This window comes from Hemitrygon akajei, chromosome 7 (assembly GCF_048418815.1).
Source record: "Hemitrygon akajei chromosome 7, sHemAka1.3, whole genome shotgun sequence".
Taxonomy (NCBI): Eukaryota; Metazoa; Chordata; class Chondrichthyes; order Myliobatiformes; family Dasyatidae; genus Hemitrygon; species Hemitrygon akajei.
In genome coordinates, this window is record NC_133130.1 from 50,454,222 (window position 1) to 50,466,948 (window position 12,727).

Below are 12,727 nucleotides of genomic sequence, written 5' to 3' on the forward strand. Positions count from 1 at the left end.
CAAAGATCTCAGAAGGTAAGGGAGGTGGGGTAGTGTTCTTAATTATGCATGAGACCACAGACAATATATAATATCTATGGTGCAAAATGTTGAGTCCATCTGGGTAGAGATTAGAAATTTATAATGGGACAAACACTGGTGGGACTTGTCTTTTGTGTACCGAAAAATTAGATTACAGTTGGCATAGACAATAAACCAGAAAATATCTGATGCATGTCAAAATTAAACAACAGTTGTCATGGGGACTTTAACTTGCAAATAGATTGGGTGAATCAAATTTCTCCAGGCAGTCGTGGGGAGGACTTCATAGAAGGTATTGTAATAGCTTTCTTGAAGAGCACGTCATTGAATCCACAAACCAAAATGTTATCTTAGATCTGGTCCTGTACAATGAGACAGGTAAAATTAAAGATTTTATCATTAGAGATCTTCTTGGAAAGAGTGATCACAGTATGATAAAATTTCTCATACAAATGGAAGGTGTAATTGTTTGATTTAATGCCAGTATGTTATGCCTGAACAATTGGGGGTGGGAATAAACAGCATGAGAGAGGAGTTATCTCGCCTAGACTAGGAACTAGGAACATGTTGTGGGGTAGTTAAGGAACAGTAGAAGACTTTTAAAATATTTTTCAGGGTGTTCAACAGAAGTATATTCTAGTTAAAAGCAAAGATAATAAGAGAGCCTGTTTTGGATAACAGAGGAAATAAAAGAAGGCATCAGATTAAAATTTCATACATACAAAGTCACCAAGAGTAATGGGAAACTGAAATATTTGGAAAACTTGAACAAACAACAAAGAGTCACTAATTGAGCAAAAAGGAAAAGAAAGTATTTTGGATTATGAAAGTAAACTAGTGCAAAATATAAAAGCAGACAGTAAAACTTAGTTTGTAGGGTTGTTCACTAAACCTGGAGGTTAGGTCACAAATGTTTCATCATCAGTCAAGGTGATGTCATCAGTGTGCAGCTGTGTATTGTTTCTGCTGAGTGCTCACAGTTATATTGGTCTGACTTGTTGTTCTGATTGATTGGCTGTCATGTTGGCTGCTAGTTGCCACTGGGTCCTGGCTAGCAGAATAGCTGAGTGATCTCCACTGGCTCGTATCCCTGGCAATCGGTCGTTGTGAGCGTTGCTTCCTCAGGTGTCTGTGGCTCAGCCTTTGTCCCCAATCCTACACATGCATAGGTTCGTATCCAAAAAAATTCATCAGAAGGTGTCAAATCCAGAGAAACAACCTGCTAATTCCTACTGAACAGTCAAGAAAGAGGCTAACCCTACCATACATCAGGAATATTTCTGAAGTGATAGCAAGATTATTCCAACCACACAGAATAATGTTAGCACACAAATGCAGCACAACTATCAGAATATTTGTCTTAAGACCTGAAGATGCAACAGCCCACATGGAGAGAATGAACATAATCTACCAAATCAAATGTGGCGACTGCCCCAGACACTATGTAGGACAGATGGGGAGAAAACTGTTCATGAGACTACATGAACATCAGCTAGCCATAAGAAACATAATTGATTGTCATTCATCTCTATACATAAAGGCCAAGAAGGACACAAGTTCATCCGGGAAACTACAAAAATCCTTGAAGAAGCACAAAACAAGCAATCAAGATAATTCTTAGAAGCTTGGTTCTCAACATAAGACTCTAATAATAAGCATTATGAACAAGACGCAATTTATGAACCTACGCATCTGTGGGATCAGGGCTAAGACATGAGACATGGACGTCTGAGGAACCAATGCTCACAATGACCGATAACAAGGGAAATGGGCCAGGGGAGATCACTCTGCTATCCAGCCAGCCAGGGCCCAGCAGAGATCAGCAGCCAGTGCAACAACCAACCAATCAGAACAATGAGTTGGATAAATGCAAGAACTCAGCAGAAACAGCACTCAGTTGTGCACTGATGTTTGTGACCTATCCTCCAGGCTTGGCGAACAGCATTACATTCCTACAAACAAGCAGCCAACTCCAGCTGTCAGTCTTCTCATTCATTCTAGAGAGTAAAAGTTTTTTGTAATTTTTCTAAAATGGAAATGGATAGCCAAAGTGAATGTAGGTATCTAGGTATCTTGGAAAATGACAGGGGGAATTAATATTGGGTAATAATCAAGGACTTGGAAGGCTATTTTGTCTCAGTTTTCATGTTGGGGGACATATCTAAGATGCAAATAAGAGAGACTATGGATATGATAGGAAGTAAGGATGTTGATATAATAGCTGCCACTAGAGAGGTCGGCAAACTAGTGGCCTAACAGTCCACTGGTCCTAATGGACATGCATCCTAGGCTATTGAAAGAAATGGCAGCAGTGAGAGCAGATGTGTTTGTGATAGTTTACCAACATTCCCTGCTTTCTGGTAAGACTGGAGGTAGCAAATGTCACGCCATTGTTTAGAAAAGGATTTAGGCAAAAGGTGGGCAACTATCGAGCTTTGTGCAGAGGGTTTTGAGAGTGTTTGTGCATGAATTCCAAAAGGTTCTTTGCAGGTGCAAAAGATTATCGAGAAAGCAAACGGAATGTTGGTCTTCGTTTCTAGAGGGATTGAATTTAAGAGCATGGAGGTTGTGGTGCAACTGTACAGAGCACATTTGTTTCCATTAATAACTGAAACTAGAACTAGGGGACATATCCACAAGTTTTGGGGAAGCAGATTCAGGGCAAAGTTGAGGGGAAACTGCTTTTAGCAGAGAATCTATGGAATTCTCTACCCAGGGAAGCAGTAGAGACCACTTCATTAAATATACTTAAGACACAATTAAATAGGTTTTTGCAAATGAGGGGCATTAAAGGTGATGAGGAAAAGGCATGTAGGCTGAGTCCACAGCTAGTTCAGGTGCAGGAGGCTGGAAGGGTCAGATGGCCTTTTACTTCTCCAATTTCTTATGTTCTATGTCTATAGAGAATTATAAATTATACCAGGTGTCTAAGGACAACTATCAGTGAGAAGGAACAATCGCACTATGATCCAGGCATTAGAACCATTGGTCATTTTAGAGCATTTGCTATAATTCAAATGCAATATCTCGTTCTTGAATATATTCATAGAAACATTAGTGGTCCTCGGCTAGGATCACCAAAAATTATAATGGTCCCATTTGATGACCTATCACCTATAATGTGTTTTATTGTATTTACCAAATATAACTCAATGCATTTGATTTCTGGAAAAAATCTTCCACCTAATCTCTCGGGCACAAAGGTTTGCATTGGAGAAAATTTTGGTGCTTCCATGTGACTCTTCACTCACAACTCTTTGCTATTTGCCAATAATCAAGACATGCATGTATTCTATATGGCCCAACATTGAAAGGCCCACCTCAATGACAACCAGGAGGGGCAGTCAACGCACATCCTGGAAGGTACATTTTGAAGAATTCCTCGACCAAGGTGGTTTGCTTTGCATGGATGTGCATGTCTCCTTTCCATAGCACATACAGCAGCACAGTCTCACACCTTAGGCCTGTAAGAGGTTGAAAAGGCCACGTGTGCCAATTGAATAATAACGTGCTCTCTGGAGTGTCTGGTATACCTGATGATGTTCCAGAATTTTGTGAGGAAGAAATTCTAAACAAATTTGCAGTCCTATCTTTCTCATCTGGGAAGAGGAGAAAATGACAGGGGACCTCGGAGATGGCCACCTTTACAGACAGAGACAATTCCATAAGTAATATTAACTACGGAGGGCTCCCGGCTGTAAATCACAGAAAAAATCAACATGATTACCCTCATCCACTGTACTGTCCTAGTGGTCAAGGAGCTGCATACAAATTAGTGTGTATTCCATCTGTAAAGCAGTACATGCTACCACCCACACTGGGCCCCCTACAATTCGCCTACTGATATAACCGATCGACAGATGACACGATAGTCATAGCTCTAGACACCGTCTTTACACATCTGGAGAAGAAGGATGCTTACGTGAGAATACTGTTCTTGGATTACAGTTCAGCATTCAACACCATAATTCCCTCCAGGCTTGACAAGAAGTTCAGAGATATCAGCCTTCACCCTGCGTTGTGTAGCTGGACTTCCTGTCAGATCAGTGCAGGTGGTAAGGGTGGGATCCCTCACCTCCACCCCTCTGATCCTCAACACAGGAGCCCCTCAGGGCTGTGATCTAAGCCCGCTCCTTTACTCTCTGTATACCCATGACTGTGTTGCTGCCCACAGCTCCAATCTGCTAATTCAATTTGCTGATGATACTACATGGATTGGCCTAATCTCAAACAATAATGAGGCAGCCTACAGAGAGGAAGTCATCATCCTGACACAGTGGTGTCAAGAGAACAACTTTTGCTTCGATGTTGCAAAAACAAAGGAGCTGTTTGTGGATCACAGGAAGAATGGAGATAGGCTGACCGCTAATAGATCTGGGGTTGAGAGGGCGAACATCTTTAAGTTCCTCGGCATACACCTCACTGAAGATCTCACGTGGTCTGTACATACCGGCTGTGTGGTGAAAAAGGCACAACAGTGCCTCTTTCACCTCAGCCCATTATAGAAGCTTGGCATAAGTCTCCAAATCCTAAGGACTTTTTACAGGGGCACAATTGAGAGCATCACTGCCTGGTGTGGGGTCTGTACTTTCCTCAATTGCAGGACTCTGCAGAGAGTGGTGTGAACAGCCCAGTGCTTCTGTAGATGTGAACTTCCCACTATTCAGGACATTTACAGAGATAAGTGCATAAAAAGGGCCCAAAGGATCATTGGGGACCCGAGTCACCCCAGCCACAAACTGTTCCAGCTGCTACCATCTGGGAAATGGTACCGCAGCATAAAAGCCAGGACCAACAGGCTCCAGGACAGCTTCTTCCACCAGGCTATCAGATTGACTAACTCACGCTGATACAATTGTATTTCTATGCCATATTGTCTGTCCTGTTATACGTACTATTTATTACAAATTACTATAAATTGCACATTGCACATTTAGACGAAGATGTAACTTAAAAGATTTTTACTCCTCATGTATGTGAAGGATGTAAGAAATAAAGTCAATTCAATTCAATAAATCTGATCTCAATGATGTACTTAGAACTCAGAAAATGAAAACCAAAGAACTTGTTGCAAGGAGAAAAGTAGAGTGGAACAGCAGGCATTCAGTGCACATAAAACCTCCCTGTAAAATCTATGAAAATATATGAATCTATGAAGAAAAGAAGAGTTCACACAACTATCACCTTGTCCTCCCTGTATACTCTTTCAGAAAACAAGGATGCTGTGCCATGAAGCAATGCCTACAATTCATGGTTAAGGTAAGTATTTTGAAAAATCTATCCAGCGTCTGCTCTCTATTCTTCATTTGACATATTTATAAATTGTATTTTGCTCTGTTCTTGAACATCTAAAGTTGGGTGAAGTGAGATGATAGTTCAATAAAATATTACAGTATAATCATAAATACTGCACAGTGATTTTCTGTGCCTCCAGGTTGCATTCAATAAATATGAGCTTCTCTTGATCACTAATATGCATACTTTTTATCAAAGGCTCAGAAATGTCAGAAAGAAAAAAGCCAAATAATGCTAGACACTAAACAGCTGTAACAAAAATTTTGTAGATTCGGCATAAAATGCGGTAAAAAAGACAAGGATATTAACTTTGAATACATAAACTTGGAGTGCCATAATTTTATTGAGCGTAGTATCAAAACATTAATGACAATATTTAGTATTAATGCACCAGGAATCATATTGTATTTGAAGATGTATAAAATTTATTAGGACTGATATTATACATCCTTCATTATTATATAATCAGTAAATTTCCTGTTGCTGGTAATTTTATTGACAACTTTGGGAAGTGGTTTCAGAGGGGTTGCTGGTTGGCAAAGATTGAGTGAATAAACACTGTCAGCATGCAGATGAATGGCTGCGAGAGCTATATGAGAAAGGAAGGAGATAGGAAACGCTCACACCAGGGGTAACATTACAGTGGCCTGAAAGTTCCTAACCCACAGAAAAAGTATTTTACAGTAGCTAATTTACTTACCAACAAACATTTTATAGGATGTATGTATAAAGTATCAGAGGACCTGGAAAAACCCTTACAGTAACCAGGAGAATGTACAAGCTCCACACAGACATCACCTGAGGCTAGGACCAAACAATGTCATGGGAACTGTATCTCAATAGTGCTGCTTGTTATGTCCCTGCTCCATATATGGTATCATATGACATTTGATGGCAATGAATAACTATTTATAATTTTATATAATCTTCAAATAAATACTTTATAATAAATATATATAAAATATGTTCAGATTCAGTCTTTGGACAATGTACTGTCCAAAATTGTGACTTACTCTAGATTTAGATAATTTGTATTGTCATTTTCTTACTTTTTGTTATATGCCACCTCTATACATTTTTATTGTAGCTGTTTATTCTTATGTTTATCTTTATTCTGGTTCTCTCTTTCTGACATCTCTGAATTTATGCCTAAATAAGTGTGCATATTAAAAGTTCCTGGCTTGCTTGTTCTTGTTCAGAGATGGTTCAAATTATAAAATTAAATCATAATCAGATACAAACTTACATAACTTTTAAGGCCTCTGTCTGCTTGAGGTGATTGTGCACTTCAGCCTTAAAATAATCCTCCCTGCAAGCCTAGTGATAAATTGTGTGTTACATGACAGGCTGAGATCAATTAACAAAAATCAGGCATCAGGCTTTTTTGTGATCCAGCTGTGACTTTACTACTTAGAAAGTAACCTAAATGAAAAAATGATCACCACAAATAAAAGTTCTTCTAAAGCAGTAAATCTTAATATGCAGCATTAGTTTTGCTTTTCTTTTGCCAATTTCATTCTGAATAGTAGTTTTCATTCCCATATCTTATTGGCATATCTTTGATATCCTGTGTTGTTTTTTTTAAAAGGCACAAGGTGGTATTTTCGATCCTTCCCAGAGCTTTATAGTGTCCATCTGTACAGTTCTTTATTATAATAGAAAATCTATTCCAAATGCTGGGCAAAATCTCAACAAGACTCCAGTATTTATCAAAGATTGCTTTGTTTCTTCAGCAAAAAAACTATAAGTTTCAATTCATCACCAAGGAACTCCAGCTCTCAGCCTGCAGATTAAAAGTAGCACGGATAAATTTCAAGGCATGTTTGTCATAAAATAAAGCAATGTTCCTATTCAGTATGCATGGTATTAGGGGCGCATGATGAAATTTAGACTTGCTGTTCCTAAATTATGTACAGCTTTGGTCAATTACTTTGTAACTTTGGACTTTTCACCTTCAAATCAGAATTAATCAACAATTTGCATGAAATTGACCTATTATCCTGGTTTCTAGCACTTTTGAGGAAGATACCATTATTCATTAACAGATGCGATTTAGATCAACTTATAAAATGAATTTCAAGGAAATATTATTTGGGACATTGATTCTGTTGAACAGATACAGTAATGCTATTTTCTAACTGGTTAGTGCAAGAATAAACATAAGAATTTCTGGATACCTTACATAACCAACCAACTAAAAAATAACATTATTGTAGCTTTCACATTAATGGAAAGCAAACGTCATCCTAATAAGTTAATCACTAGCAACACCAAAAGTTATCAACTCCCTACAGACTTACTATATGCCATAACAGGATCTTAAAGTTTTCCCAATTTGTTAACTTTGTCAGGTCAAATGGGAATATTCACAAGGTGCCTCTAATCAGAAGGCAAGAAAGATGCAAGTGTTTTACCAATGTTAGCTAAAGGCATAGACACAAAGTTGTCAGTGTTCAACAGATCTTAGTTTTTTTCAGTTTATAACTTCAGAAGCATTTGGGAAATCTGGTTTCTTACATTATCCATTTCAAATGCAATTTTTAAAACATGTTGTGATATATTTTGTGTTTAGAAATTAACATAAATGAATCAAGTACAATAAATATTTTGCGGTATGTCTTGACTCTGTATTTTAGACCATAAAGCACAAGAACAGAAATAGGCTATTTGGCCCATTGTCTGTATTTTACAGTATGGTAGTTGACAGCAAGTCACATTTCTATCATTCTCTCAATTTTTATTTCTATTGACTTAAAAACAAATGAAAAAAAATTATTTAAATGACCTGACAATCCACTATAAATTATTTTAACCATAGAAAATTTTCTATCCAGATGCATCACAGCTTGGTATGGTGAATACTCCACCCAAGACCAAAACAGAAGTGTAGTGAACATGGCCCCACTGATGACTCTGAATTTCCCAGTGCCTTGGGAAAGCAGTCAATGACCCAAGGAACCCTCTGTCCCAGTTATTATCCATTATCACCCATCCCATTGAACAGAAGATGCAAAAGCTTGAAAACACATACAACCAGACTCAAGGACAGCTTCCACCCTGCTGTTACAAGACTTTTGATCAGACCTCTTATATGCTAAAGCTGAACTCTTGATCTCTCCATCTATCTTGTAACAGCCTGTGCATTTCATTTGTAAACCTACACTGTACTTTCTTTGGAACTGTAACTATATTCTGCATTTTTTTTCTTTTTGTACTTCTTTAATGTACTTATATTTGGAATAATGTGCTTGGATGGCCTGCAAACTAAATCTTAAAATTGTACCTTGGTATACATGAAAATAATACACCAAATACTATGCCAACTGCACAAAACAGAATCTTCAATATCAATTTATAAATACAACATTGCTTATGTTATGTTGTATTAACAAATTATTAAGCATAAAAATGGAGTAAAATATTTTCAAGCTACAGAAATCCTGAAGTCCTGAAATGAAGAAAACATCATTTGGCCATCTATTATATAATGAAATTACAGGATAGTTTCCCCATTCTATTTCTATTTCCAATAGGAAATAGTATGGAGAGAAATGCTGATCAATTTCTAAATCATGTGTAAAAGGGATCCTATTCTGGCTGGCTGCCGGTTACCAGTGAAGTTCCTTAGGTGTCTGGGTTGGGACCGCTGCTTTTTATGATGTATGTCAATGATTTGGACTATGGGATTAATAAATTTGTGGCTAAATTTACCGATGATACAAAGATAGGTGGAGGAGCGGGTAGTGTTGAGGAAGCAGAGAGCCTGCAGAGAGACTTAGATAGCTTAGGGGAATGGGCAAAGAAGTGGCAAATGAAATACAATGTTGGAAAGTGTATGGACGTGCACTTTGATGGAAGAAATAAATGGGCAGATTATGATTTAGATGGGGAGAGAATTCAAAATGCAGAAATGCAAAGGGACTTGGGAGATCTTGTGCAAGATACCCTAAAGGTTAACTTCCAGGTTGAGTCAGCTGTGAAGAAGGCGAATGCAATGCTGGCATTAATTTCTAGAGGTATATAATATAAGAGCAGGGATGTGATGCTGGGGCTCTATAAGGCATTCGTGAGACCACACTTTGGAATATTATGTGCAGTTTTGGGCTCCTTATTTTAGAAAGGATATACTGACATTGGAGAGTGTTCAGAGAAGATTCAGGAGAATTATTCCAGGAATGAAAGGATTATTGTATGAGGAATGTCTGGCAGCTCTTGAAATGTATTCCCTGGAGTTCAGGAGAATGAGGAGGAATCTCACAGAAACATTGTGAATGTTAAAAGGACTGAACAGATTAGATATGGCAAAGTTATTTCCCATGGTGGGAGATCCTAGGACAAGAGGGCACGACTTCAGGATTGAAGGAAGTTCATTTCGAACTGTGATGCCGAGAAATTACTTTAGCCAGAGGGTGGCAAATCTGTGGAATTTGTTGCCACGAGTGGCTGTGGAGGCTAAGGCATTGAGTGTATTTAAGGCAGAGATAGATAGGTTCTTGATTAGCTAGGGCATCAAAGGGTATGGGGTGAAGGCAGGGGAATGGGGATGACTGGAAGAATTGGATCAGTCCATAATTAAATGGCAGAGCAGACTCAATGGGCCGAATGGCCTACTTCTGCTCCTATATCTTATGGTCTTATCTGCATATGAGTTTGTTATTCCTTATTATTTATTTTACTACTTATTGCAGTAAACTTGTTCTTTTATTATTTTTATTTTCATTTGTTGAAATATTATTTTCATCAATATTTTTGGTTCATCAATTTTTGTTCTTTTCCTCAATTGTTTCATTTAGCTATTTCTCTCATTCCCTTCTCGTTAACAGTTCTGTTAGAAGTATAGCAAATCAAAACACTGTGGCTATCATCTGCTTTCATTCATTCCAACATATTTTTAATCTCTTTAGATTGGAGACCAGTGTAAATGCAAGGGACCTGTGTCTGGCAGACAGTGTAATCAGTGCCAGGATGGATTCTATAATCTGCACTTCTCAGACCCTGATGGCTGCAGTCCTTGTAACTGCAATACCTCTGGGATGGTGAATGGAGATATTACCTGTCACCAAAATTCAGGTCAATGCAAGTGCAAAGCAAATGTTATCAGTGGGTGAAATATAAAATTTTGTGCATTGTAACCTTCTGGTTATGAATTTGACCCAAAGTCTGTCAGTCACTATGAAGTTATAAAACAAATGTTTGCTAAGCATCTCAGGCCCATGTGCAAAGACGTAATTGTTTAATATATTCTGGACAAAGAGGACAACTTAATATTTGCTGTAGAAGTATTTCTTCAAAGGGTTTGCATGCAGTGAAGTACTTTGTAGGAAATCATTTTCATTTTGTTATGAGCCTTTGAAATGTTTTGATGAAATGCAAGCAACTTAACATTACTTCAAAGATCTTATGTATCTAGTTCGTTATCAAGGGCCAGATAATTTTAATTTTGCAATTCACTGCCAAGTTGATTATAATAAAGTACCATATTCTCTATTATTTATCACATTTTTGTGATACTTGCTGTGGTTCCCACAGGTATTTTCAGAAATTAGATTTGATTATAGCAATTTGTTACCTGCAACTTATTTGAAGGTAATAGCTGCTATATAGGGCAAAATTTATCAAGTACTCAAACTACATTGTGTGTATAATGCACTTTGAAATGTTGATGTATGGGAATATTATGCAAGGAACATTTCTGATGAAGTGTGCTTTGCATTCCAGCTGAACATGTCCCAGTCCATACATATGGATCAAAAAAATTTACCATTTCATTTGCATAGTAGTTAGTTGAAAGTGTTGCTTCTAAAATGGATGTGGATAAAAGTGAATATGGGTTGTAAGGAATGACATTAAGCAGCAAGGCACTAAAACGAAAGAGAACTTATGTAATGTGATCATTTTTGATGCTGAAGTATATTTGATAAGCTTTTCTGCTACACTGGGAAAAACCTTTATTATTATTGTTAAATTTACTGTTGTTATCAAGCTGAGGTCAGAAATAAAATATCATTGCGCAAGTATGCCTGTATTGTCGATGATACATTGCTCTTTATCGCCAAATATCTATCTTATTGCTATTACCATCATTGCTGTTTCCTTGTTATGTACAAAAGGAACTTCATAACATCATTATATTTTGAAGTATGTGGTACAAGAGTGGTGTACAAGAGGTTGATTTTTACTACAGTTAATATGGTTGTACAATTGTGTTGTAAATGAATTATTCAATACAAAGAAATTTGTAAAGTAGGTCACTTATCTAGAATAAAAAATGACAGGTAGAGATTGTGCCTTAACTGCCTAATGGATCTGGAAACCTCTCCCTACTTTCTTGTTAACCCTGTAAGAAACTGAACGCGATGCCCTGTAGGCTTTGCTCAGTAACACTGGAGACAGATTAGCTGTCATGAACATGCATGACAAATTCAAATAAGTGCTATGTATATTTTTAGAAATGATGAGGTGAATCCCACTAGACTGATTTTAATAGTTTCGAATGAGTCATAACTCTTTTTACAATACAGTTACTTTAAAATTTGTAGTGTTGCTCGTACTTTTATTTTTCTAACTGAAATTAAATGTTATGCCTTAGGTAGGTCATCAATCACAGTGCAAGCAGTCACTTTCTGCTGAAATTCTTTCTGCATTTTTATTCTAGAGTAATATATTAGTTCTCTTGAAATGTTTCTAAATATAACAGGCATTTAGATATTTGCATTTTTTAAGATAATGGAAGTATATTTAACTTTTTGTATGTCTATAGTAACTGAAGGCAAGGAAAGATTAATCAAATGCACAGATACTATTCAAAAAGCAGAGCTATGCTTAATTTCTGTTTATATTTAGTCATCGAGGTCAATCCCAAAAGGTTAAAACACAATAATTGTGGTAAATTTTAAAACATTACCTTTTATAATGGCGTGTGTTAATAATAATAATTAGCATTTGATCAATCAAGAGTGTTTTAAATGTTCAAAGTGCATGTATGTCATTTCATGGACGTTAGAGTTTTTTATATTTTAAATTTCCTTCAGAGATGTTATGTAAACAAGACCTAAGATATAAGAGTAGGATTAGGCCATTTGGTTCTTTAAGTCAGCTCTGCCATTCAATCATGGCCGATTTATTTTTGTTCTCAACCCTATTCTCCTGTCTTCTCCCTGTAACATTTGACACCCCTACTAATCAAGATTCAAGATTCAAAATTCAAAAAGTTTATTGTCATTCCAACCCTACATCAGCTCTGCAGGGCAGAATGAGACAGCGTTTCCCAGGGGTAAGTGCAATCATAACATAACAAACGCAACAATAAGTAGAAAACACAACAATAAATAGTAAAACTCAACAGCCACATGTCGGTTAAAATCAAGTTGTAAGTGTCCATTGCAAGTTAAAAGTGTCCAAAGCAGTGTCA